We start from the raw sequence: 10,814 nt of genomic DNA, 5'->3' as shown, positions 1-10,814 counted from the left end.
AGTGGCCCTTCTCTGGACCCTCTCCAGGTTATCCACATCCTTCTTGAAGTGCGGTGCCCAAAACTGCACACAGTACTCCAACTGCGGTCTAACCAGCGCCCGATAGAGGGGAAGTATCACCTCCTTGGATCTGTTCGTCATGCATCTGCTGATGCACGATAAAGTGCCATTAGCTTTTCTGATGGCTTCGTCACACTGCCGTCTCATGTTCATCTTGGAGTCCACTAGGACTCCAAGATCCCTTTCCACTTCCGTGCCACCAAGCTGGTCATTTCCTAGTCAGTAGGTATGCTGGACATTTTTCCTCCCTAGGTGCAGCACTTTGGGAGTGTTTAATAGACAGCAAGGCATGGCAAGCAAGACTTGGAGGACTGGTGGGCAGGCTGATGTTGAGACCTGGCCCTGAGTTGGCCTTCTGTCACACAGACTTACTGAGACTGAGTCCCCTGCTTCCTCTGCACACACATTTCTTTTTTTCCAACTAAAATTATTTAATCTGATCATGTCCTAAATTGTTTAGAGTGGGATTATCAGATTGTGACTTTCAGTTCCTGGCAACATGGCTGGGCAGAGCAATGATGGCACACCCTTATAGCAGGGTGTGGCAGCACACCTTTGGGTGCTTTCCACTTTAAGGGCTGAGGCAGGCAGATGGCAGGTGCCTGATTAGGGTGGCCATTTTAGGACCTAGCTTATATAGGGGGAGGCAGCAGTTTGTTACCAGTGGCCATGAGAGAAACATCAGCCGGCTGAGCTACGGCTTAGGAACATCTTGGAGGTAAAGGCAGGAGCTATGGGGATGGTTTGGAGGCTCCTGGACCTGGGCACAACCAAAAATTACATCCTGCCAGGGAAGGAAGGCCTGGTGGGACTGCTGGTGGTGCGGCAGCCCCACTCAAATACCAGGACTGCTCAACTCCCCGGTGAAAGGCAGGCAGGGGCACCTTAATAACCGCAGACCCCACAACCAGGTCGAGTCAGAAGACCCTTTAATCTCAAATCAGAACCCTCCAAACTGATTCAGAGAGATTCGATGATTTGGACATAGATACAGCATTAAGTGTTTTTTCTACATACCTCAAGGTACCAGGTGGCTCATGAACTCTGAAATGGTGGGGCAGATGGAGCATCCTACAGGAGTGCGGGGGGTCTCCAGTGTGCTCAGCAGTGGACATGACAGCAACTGGTGCATCCTGGGTCTGGGGAGGCACCCAGGGTTCCTCCATGGCCAATTGCCGAGCCAGGTGCATGGTGGTGGTGGGGGCCCTCCAGTGGTAGACCTGGAAGTGGACTGGATACTTCCAGGTCCACCATTGAGCATGTGCCCCCTCCCTCCCACAACCTCATGCTCCTGTGGGATGCTCCATCTGCCACGTCATCACAGCTTTCACGAGCCGCACCTGGTACCTCGAGGTATGTAGAAAAAACATTTAAAGCTGTGTCTATGACCGAATTACTGATTCTCCAAATCAGCATCGAATCTTCAGATTCGGCTGAATTGAATTGGGACAGTGATCCAAATCAACTAATCAAATTACTGTCCCCCGAATTGGGCTGAATCCAAATCTGAATTGAATACAGCCCACTTTGCACACCCCTAGTAAAAACCTCTGTTAAAAATGAAAGGCGATGAGCTAGTTTGGTTGGTTGTATTTATGATGAAGATGATGAAGGTTCTAAGAAAGAACCATCAAGCCATTTCACATAAGTTATTAAACAACCACAGGATGGTCACTGCTAACCTGAGCTAGATCCCAGCCAGTCATGTACAATGTAGTGAAAAGTCTCCATATCTCAATATGACTCATCTGAACTGCTTGCTGATTGCATTCAAAATGGAAGGCAAGCTTGCTGATAGTACATAATTTTGCTGGATCTACCCCTACTGGTTTGAATGCTATAGAGGCATTACATATATTATGATTATAACTGAAGGATCTAAAAAAAATAATTTTCTCTCTTCTGCCAATGGGTGAACTATATTGTAATGCACAGATCTTTGACCATATTATTGAAGGAAGTGGACAACTCAGAAGACTGCTAATGGACTATAGAGACTTGCTTCTAGGCAGCTGGTCAGATCCATCTCAGGCTATGCATAATCAGACATTATAACCATCTGATGCCTGTTTAATGACCTATGTAAAATTAGCTGCTGGTCTCAATCTGGTTGACATTACAAAACTGTAGGCAATCTCTTCAGAAATACAGGGATTGGCTAATTTTATGGTTTTTATATACAGGGATTGATTAGTTTATTGTTATTATCTCATTCCTCAAATCAGTCCCTCCAGATCAGAAATTGACCTGTCTAAGGAAAGTGGGGGCCGCTGCTGTTACAACAGCATTGGTAAACAGAAGATTTCAGTCTCCTTAGCTATCAACAGACCAGGACCTTTCACCAGCATTAACAATTCACATCTGTAGACAAATCAGCCTCTGTGTGAACGGCGGTTCAAGTGAACCAGTAAAAAGGGGGCAGCACATGTTTTTCAATTTCTCAGCTTTCTAAGAGGACTGCCTTACAACACATAACATGTAATCCTACTTGGAACAATGAAAAGAGGTAATATACGAGTGACTAGAATTTTAGACTGAGATAAAGTTTCATTCAATTCAGAATACCTTGGCTATTCAATTGCTTACCTTACAGACTGACCCCAGTTTTGCTCTTAAGTTGCAGCCTACAGCGTGGCTCCTTCAGTTGTGACCTGAGAGAAATGACAAGGGTGGTGTCACACATTCAGTTTAACACTTCCTAAGTGCAGCTAAAATGCTGGCACATATCCAAAATGACACATATCCAAGCAGTTTAGCATGTGTTAAGTGCCCTCCTAAGCGTTGTGAAGTTGTTCCCTTTCAGGAGTGGTTTCTCTTAAGACTTAGTAACTTTAATAGGTCACTACTTTCAGTGATTTGCAACTGTTGCAAGTGAACAAGGTCTTAATAGTATAATCTTGAAAGGTTCCTGTCCCATTTTATGGTCACACCTGCAGTCACAAAACTGCCTGCTGCAAGAACAAGGGTGTTAAGTGGATCAATCCAAGTCTAATAAATAGTACTAACAAAAATATTAGGAAGTAGTCTTTATTAAGAGTAGGTGGCTGGGAGAAGGGACATTATAGAAGGGACACCTGTAGGTCATCTGCTTGTTTTTTAGCACAAAAAGAAGGCGAATTTCTGTTATCTGCTGGGTGTCTTATATGGAATGAATTTGGGATCTTAGTTCAGTTTGTAGTGGATAGGTATCCACATCACAATTGTCAACAGATTTCTCATTAGCAAATAGGCCAGGGATTTAATGAACAAAAGAACTGAACAACTGTCTTTCACTGAAATGGAATCCCTGTATTTCATTAGAGGGACAGGTGTGGTGAGAAGCTGAGATGCTCCTGTATGATGCAAATAAGCACGCATTGAACAGAGAGCCAGAAGATACCTCCAAGTACAGAAGGCGCCTTTCATAAATATAAATATGAATTCTGTTTGATTGGATGTATGGACAGGAGTACGATTCTAGGGCCTAACTGATTCAATTTTTTTGTGCCTGGATCTTTATTTTTTTACATCATAGGCCAACTGATTATACATACACACACACACTGTCTGTTTCCTCTCGTACACGCCTGCCACATCTTTGATCGTATGTGGGGGGGAAGGAGATTGGTATAGTGTTACTGTCGGTATTCGCAGAATAACTCCCCAGACACATCAAGTCACTCCACTGATTTAATCCCTTTTCTTTTACAGCGGCTTGAGCTGCAGGCAACAGCCTCATCAACCTTCTCCCAGAACTGGCCGCCCTGCAATATATCGTATATATTGTACAATATATATTGTTACGTATATATATATTGTAACAGGGTCTCTGACTGGATATACAATATATGTTACAATATATATATATATTGTAACTGTGCCCGCCTTTGCTCTATTAGGCATTCCCGAGTGGCCTTTGCCCGGGTAGTTGATCTGGTTTGTCCCGGGCCTGCGAGTGGACCCCTGAGGGTCCCTCGGCTGACATCAGAAGACCCCCTTAACTCACCTGCCACAACTTTGGATGGCTCCTCAGTAGAGGGGGTCCCCTTCAAGGAGCCTCCAGGGTCGTCACGCCTCTCATCGAGCACTCACGGGGCTCTGACCTCCCCTACACCCCGGCCAAATGCCACCTTCTGCCGCCGCGGTCTTCAAGCCTAGCTTTATCTCTGGCCCCTGGCTGGTTTCTTCTCCTGGACTTCCCGTTGTCCAACAGCAGCGGGACCTGGTGTCCTGTGCCAGGCTCTGGTGTGAAGTCTACGAGGCCCTTAATTTCTGCCGCCCTCACCCTTATTCCAACCCCGCTGTGCCACCACGTGAAATACCCAACACCGTGACCGCCAGAGGGGTGCAACTGTCAGGCGGTAAGAAGCCTAGAAGGAAAGAAGAGTGTTCCAGCCCGTGGGGCCCTGTGCTTCCTCAGTGCCTCAGTGTCCCCAGGCCTGGGTGCTTGTCCCTGCTCGGGGCTCCTCTCTCTCTCCCCTAGGTGCAGCTTCTATCCGGAGATGTAGCTATGGTCGCTTGAGGTCCTATAGCCACGGTTGGTTCCTCTTGGCGATGCTGTGGGTCTTTCTGCTGACCCTCGAACTCCACTGGGCTTCCCGGTTCGGGATTTCCCACCGCCTCCACCGCAGCTATCCCAGATGGGGTTGCTGCTGGTCTCGTTCCCGTTGCTCTCGCACCTCACCGTCCCTCGGCTCCAGGCTTCTCCATAGCTGCTCCAGCTTTCCCAATGCTCGCTACCTTCCCCGCTTTCGCTGCTCCCTCTGCTCTCGTCGCTCACGCTGTCTCCTTCGTTCTTGCTGTTTTCTCTGCTGGCTTCTCCGCTGGCTTCGCTGCCGACTTCAATGCTGACTCCTCTGCTGGCTTCTCCACTGGCTTCTCTGTCATCTCCTTTGCCGGTTTCTCCACCAGCTCCTCTGCCGGCTCCTTCGCCGGTTCTGCCACCGGCTTTTCTGCCAGCTCCTTTGCTGGCTCCTCTGCCAGCTTCTCGGCTGGTTCCTCTGCTGCTGCGGCTTTCGCCGCTGCCGCAGCTGCAGCTGCCCTTACCGTTTCGGGATGCCAGATGCCGCGGGTGTGCGCTGTTGGCCCCAGGTTTCTCTGCAGGCTCTCCGATATCCTGCCCCAACCCTGCGCCTTCGGGGCTGCCCTTTATTTCCACCGGGTGTTGTCTCTTGCTGACGTCACCCGGCCCCAGCTGAATATGGGTACGGCTAATGAACCGCACAGGCGGTCTTCCAGCATGTGCTTCCCTGCTCCTTCCAGCCCCTGTGAATGGTAAGTAGGGGCTTTCTTCCCCTTCTATTTTGGCCTGGGGTTCCCCTGTAGCCCCGGCATCCCCCTCTTCTAAACTGGTGTCCCGGGGACAGCAACATATATTGTATATGTATATATATATATATATTGTAACAGGGTCTCTGACTGGAGCCCTGTTACTTGGATGAACACCTGGATGCTGTAAGTGATGACACCCAGTCAGGCGGAGAGAATTCTCCACCTAGCTCAGGATTGGCCGATGGACCGGGGATCCTGGGAGTAAAATCAGAGGCGGGACTCAGGGAGAATGCCTTTGGGCATTGGAAGGCCGGCAGGATGGCGGTGGACAGATACTTACCTGAAGATGTAGCCGCTGCAGTGAGTCCAGAGGAGCTGAGGCTCTGCAACGCAGTCCAGTGGGAACCCTTTGATCAAAAGGAGGGTCCCAGTTTGGGAGAGACCAGTGTCAGCTGCGAGAAAACAGTCGGAGACACTCCCAACTCCAAGGAGTGGAGCTGGAAACAGGGCACAACGAGCGCAGCCGCTAACAAGTCAATTACCAGTAGGAAGTGGCGATGTGGGTTGCGGAGAGACAAGTGGGGGAATCCTTGAGAACAAGGGAGGTTGATCCCAGACTGTCCCAGCCAGCCCCAGCAAAATTGGAAGAATAACTGGGGGAAGGGGCTGCCCCTGGCAAAAGACGCTGGGGATGGGGCAAAGATATAGTAACCGTGTGTTGCTAATGAGTTAATTAGATTACAGCGTGGAGTATCAACAGCTACTTACCTTGAGGTTCTCGTGGGTGGGGATCCTCCGCAGAGCTGGCAGCCGGTTCTAGCAGAAGGTCGATGAGGCTGTTGCCTGCAGCTCGAGCCGCTGTAAAAGAAAAGGGATTAAATCAGTGGAGTGACTTGACATGTCTGGGGAGTTATTCCGTGAATACTGACAGTAACACTATACCAATCTCCTTCCTCCCCATATAAGATCAAAGTTGTGGCAGAAGAGTACGAGAGGAAACAGATGGTATTGCGCAATCCCAACAACATATATATTCACACTATAGGCTGACAGAGATCTCTCTCTCTCTCTAAGTAAAAAATAAAGATCCAAGCACAAAAAACATGAATCAGCTATATATGCTTATATATCAGTCAGCCTATGGTGTAACTAAAAAATAAAGATAGATAAGTAAAAATAAAATATTGAATCAGGTAGGCCCTAGAACCCTGGTCCTGTTCAAACTTCCAAGCAAACAAGTGTTTGGGAGGAAGGCTTGGATCTTGAAGTGGTTCCTGCTTGATTTGGTGGAGAAAGGAAGATTGCTTAAGTGAAATAGTGTGAAAGGAGAACACAAAAATATGCCCTCTGAGGGACACAATGGATGTGAAGTGCTTTAAAGAGGAATGCTTCACTGAACAGTGCTGTCAACTAAAGATAAGAGGGTGCAAATACTTTGCAGGGAACAAGGTAAAACATTCTGTTTAAAAGAGTGAAGGAGAATCCCCATTTTACTCCAATCTTATCAAAGTATCAAATGACAAAAGTGATAATGAGTGGTGAAGATGCTTATTTTCCAGAGATCTTGAACAAGTGACAAGGAGAATGACCCATGTCCTCAACAGAAGCAAGTGCTATGGATGGCACTGGCAGCTCATGTGTAACAAGAAAATTCTTAGTCCCAGGAATATTTCCTATGAGCTCATGAAAGGAGTCAGATACTGTGTTTACTACAGTAGTATTTGGGGAATGAGAAAAAATGTGGATTGTTGGAAAAGGTCTTCTGAATGTTGAGTAGAATTGGGTCCAAATGGTGTCACTGAATCAGAAATACCTTTTTGTTCCCCTTGTCTTCGGGAAAATGTGGAGTTGTTTCAAGCTACGCACTTGAGGGAATTTTTTTTACTCAGACTTATCTCTAAGGAAAAGCTGTTGGAAAGGGCATGGGGGTGAAAGAGCAGGGGAAGGAGTAAACAACTAGGTGGTTAATTCAGCAACAAAACCAGTATCTATGAAGGAGGGTTCAGACAGAGAACATGATGTATGGCAAGCATAATAGACAAGCAAGGTGAAAACAGGTATCGGGGCAGGTTGTTCCCTTTTATTCTGAGCAATTCTACTCCATGACACTAACGCGGGTTTCCTTAGCTAATATCTTTGTTGATCTGTAATAGTGACAGATAAATTCTAGAGTGGATCACCTAGAGATCATGCTAAACACACTACTAAATCAGTCATTTAGACTGGCATCAACTGACAGCAAGTCTCTTTTTGTATATGATTCTTGGCTAAATCAGAGGAATGTTTGAACTAAAAATAGACCAAAACCAAAGCATGTTGTTCAAGCAGATTTGGGCAGGAGGGGAAATAATCCTGAATTGGACTTGGTCCTTATAAAGGGCTTAATCAGGCCAGGATTAGGGAGTTTGAAATGCAAGCAATTAGTTAAATGCTCTGGCTTGTACTGAACTTCAGTGCATGGGTACTAGTATCATGCTGTCTCAGAACAGAGCTAACCACATTTGCAAATCTACCCCCATTGAACAATTGTGGAATGACAGAGTGAAATACACTCAGTGGATATAGTGTACATAAACTGAAATAGATCTTAAGTTGGACTTCAGAATATGGCACCAGGAGAATTACATCTCTTTGAGGGCAGAATTGAGACCCTGATCTTCCTTTCTGTGTTGACCAGCCTGATTTTTTGATGACCCTGCCATGTCTGTGTTACTATAACTGTAATGCTTTCCATGCAAATGGAATTAATTGACTTATTATATTGGGAGTGAACTGGAACCTTACTTTACTCTCAGCCACACTGCTTTACCTGGTCAATTCAATGGAATAACTGGATTACTGGAATAACTGAACTAAGATCCCAAATTAATTCCATAAGACACCCACCAGACAGCAGAAATTGACAGCGATTTAACTTAAAGGCAGACTGTGTCTATCCTTCTGCCCACAGGGGTTTGTCTGTGAGCAGTAATTCCAGTGGGTCCCTTATTGTCCTTTTAAATAACATTCTTCATTTTATTAGTATTTCAGTCTATTTCTATCTCTCTCCTAACTTCTTTGTAAGACTGCCCAAGAAAGAATCCAAGTTTTGTGGTATGGAGTGTACAACTTAGCAGGACAAAACCCAGTTCATGACTATTTCGGGACTTCTTCTCTTTAGGCTTAAAAGACAAACTGTACCACTTCTAGTATTATTAATAATATAATAGACAGTGCCTTTCATTCTCAAGGTTCCACAAATGTATTACTGACTGCATATACACACCTAAGGGTTTAGATGACATGTTACATCAGTATAATCAACCCTTACACCAATGCAAACAAGGTGCAGATAGACAACATATAGCCCTAGACCAGTGGTGCTCAACTTTCTATCCCTGCAGGCTGGTTGATGGGCATGTGATTGGACTGCAGGCTAGATGCCTTGGGAAAGGTTGAGTTGTAGCCCAGATTCAGCCTGGGATCAGTGTGTGGGGTTGGTTCATGGGTGCAATTCGGCCACAGAGTGACCCCATGCAAGTCAGGCCCTGTCTCTGGCCCTTGGAGCTCCGTACAGGTCCAGAAATTTGGCAACAAGGTAGTGGTGGCAGGATTGCCCCAGTTTCCAGAACCACATAATCTTCACCGGCTTAATGACATGGCCCTGCAGGCTGGACTTGGCCTGCAGGCCAGAGGTTGAATACTACTGCTCTATACCAATGTAATTATTTGAATCTGGTATAGAATAACCCCAGGAAAGATCAGGGACAAAAATACACCAGTGTAAATTATATCTATAAGTAATGGTTTGCGTACAAAGCTATCCAGAGAATAGCCTGGCAAATGAGCTATGACCTGTTCCCCCACCACCTAGTGGTGAGGCACTATTAAGAACCTTCTACAGGCACCTGGACTAGATCATCATCTGTCCATTCCTGGTGTAATTTAATCTAGGATACAAAACCAATATATATTACACCAGTGTAAATGTATGTTGTGTTCAGGCCCTGAAATGCATCCATCTTTGCTGGCTCCTGAAGACAGCCTCTACATGCCAAAATCTGTTACCAGACTTAATATTAGACTTTAAGTAGTAGTACTGAATTCATAAATGCTTGAGCAAGAATAGTCTGTTCTTTAAAGAGAGTGTTTATTGATATAAACACAGGACGGGAAGAGGAAAACATTGGCTAGAGATAGGGAGGCAAACTCTTACCTTTCACCTACTAGCTTTTTAAGTCTACTTTGGGCTGAAAGCACCTTTTCCCAAGTAAAACGCCCATATAGCAAAATGCTGTTTCATCAAAACAGCCATACAGCAAAATGCACAGGACTCAGGTCATCTCTCTGGCTTCCTGATTTTCAGAAGAAAGAGCCCTCTCCCCTGCTACGTGTCCAAGTAGTACGTACAGCAATCTATAAACACATGACTGTTTCTTGAAAACCAGGTGAGGACCACAACAGAGAACAATTTATCCTGTTGCCAGGTAACTTAGAGATTAGAGCCTCACTTTATGATGGAGAGTTGCTAAGTAAGTGCCCAAGTCCTTTGTACCTAGAGTACACCTGAGTCCTATTTTAGATATGAGTCCATTTTGAGACTTAGCCCTTTCTGTATATGTATATCAGATTGCTGTTTCCATGCTGAGAAGCCTTGATTACTGAGAATCACTTGGATCAAAGTCAACCAAATGTTCAAGCTGGTACCTCAGGCAGCAGCAGCATGCTTCTGGAGTGGGACTCACCACACAGGAGATCAAAAATGCTCTATGTCCTTCCTCTACTGGCTCCCTGCACATCTCACTTAATTTTTAAATTTCAAATCATTTAATGGACTAAGACCAGGCTATGTTAGAAATAGGATTTCAATTCACAGCCCTTTGAGATTGCTGTGCTTATACAAGACAGAGACATTACTGTATCTACCACTGTCAAGATGAACAAGGAATCCAGGTATCTGACCACTGATGCATAGGGCTTGTTATTCCTTTTAGATGAAATGGTCATGGGCTGGAACAAAGCTATAGAAACAATGCTGAAAGCAGACAGAACCTCAGGACTCCCCACCTTCCAAAAGGAAATGTCTGAACCCAGGTGTAACAGGGGGGCCTGCTCCAGGCCCATCTCACTGTGGCCTGCCCAACTGCTTCTGGGCTAACCACCCACCTTCTCTCCCACCATGCCTTGTTGTTAATTGATGTTGATTAAGCAGGAGGCATCGGGGCTTTCTTGCCCCGATGCCAGGGGGTGCTATCTGCGGCTCCGTTCCTCCCCTACACCGCAGCCCAAGCCTCGCAGATGGCATCCAGATATTATCCATATCACTGGCCCTGCACTGGGCACCAGAATCCTACTAGTTGGACCCCGCTTAGATCCCTCCGTTCAGGCAGCCTATTCTGCCTTCATCCCCGGCTGCATAGCTCCCTGCGCTGCTTCCCCCTTACGGGTGTGGTCCCCCCGGGACCTTTGGTTCTACTGGCCCTGGCCCACCTCCAGGGCAGTTGGAACCCCAGGCCCACAGCTGT

This window comes from Alligator sinensis, unplaced genomic scaffold (assembly GCF_000455745.1).
Source record: "Alligator sinensis unplaced genomic scaffold, ASM45574v1 scaffold138_1, whole genome shotgun sequence".
Classification (NCBI taxonomy): Eukaryota; Metazoa; Chordata; order Crocodylia; family Alligatoridae; genus Alligator; species Alligator sinensis.
This window is presented reverse-complemented; position numbering follows the sequence as displayed.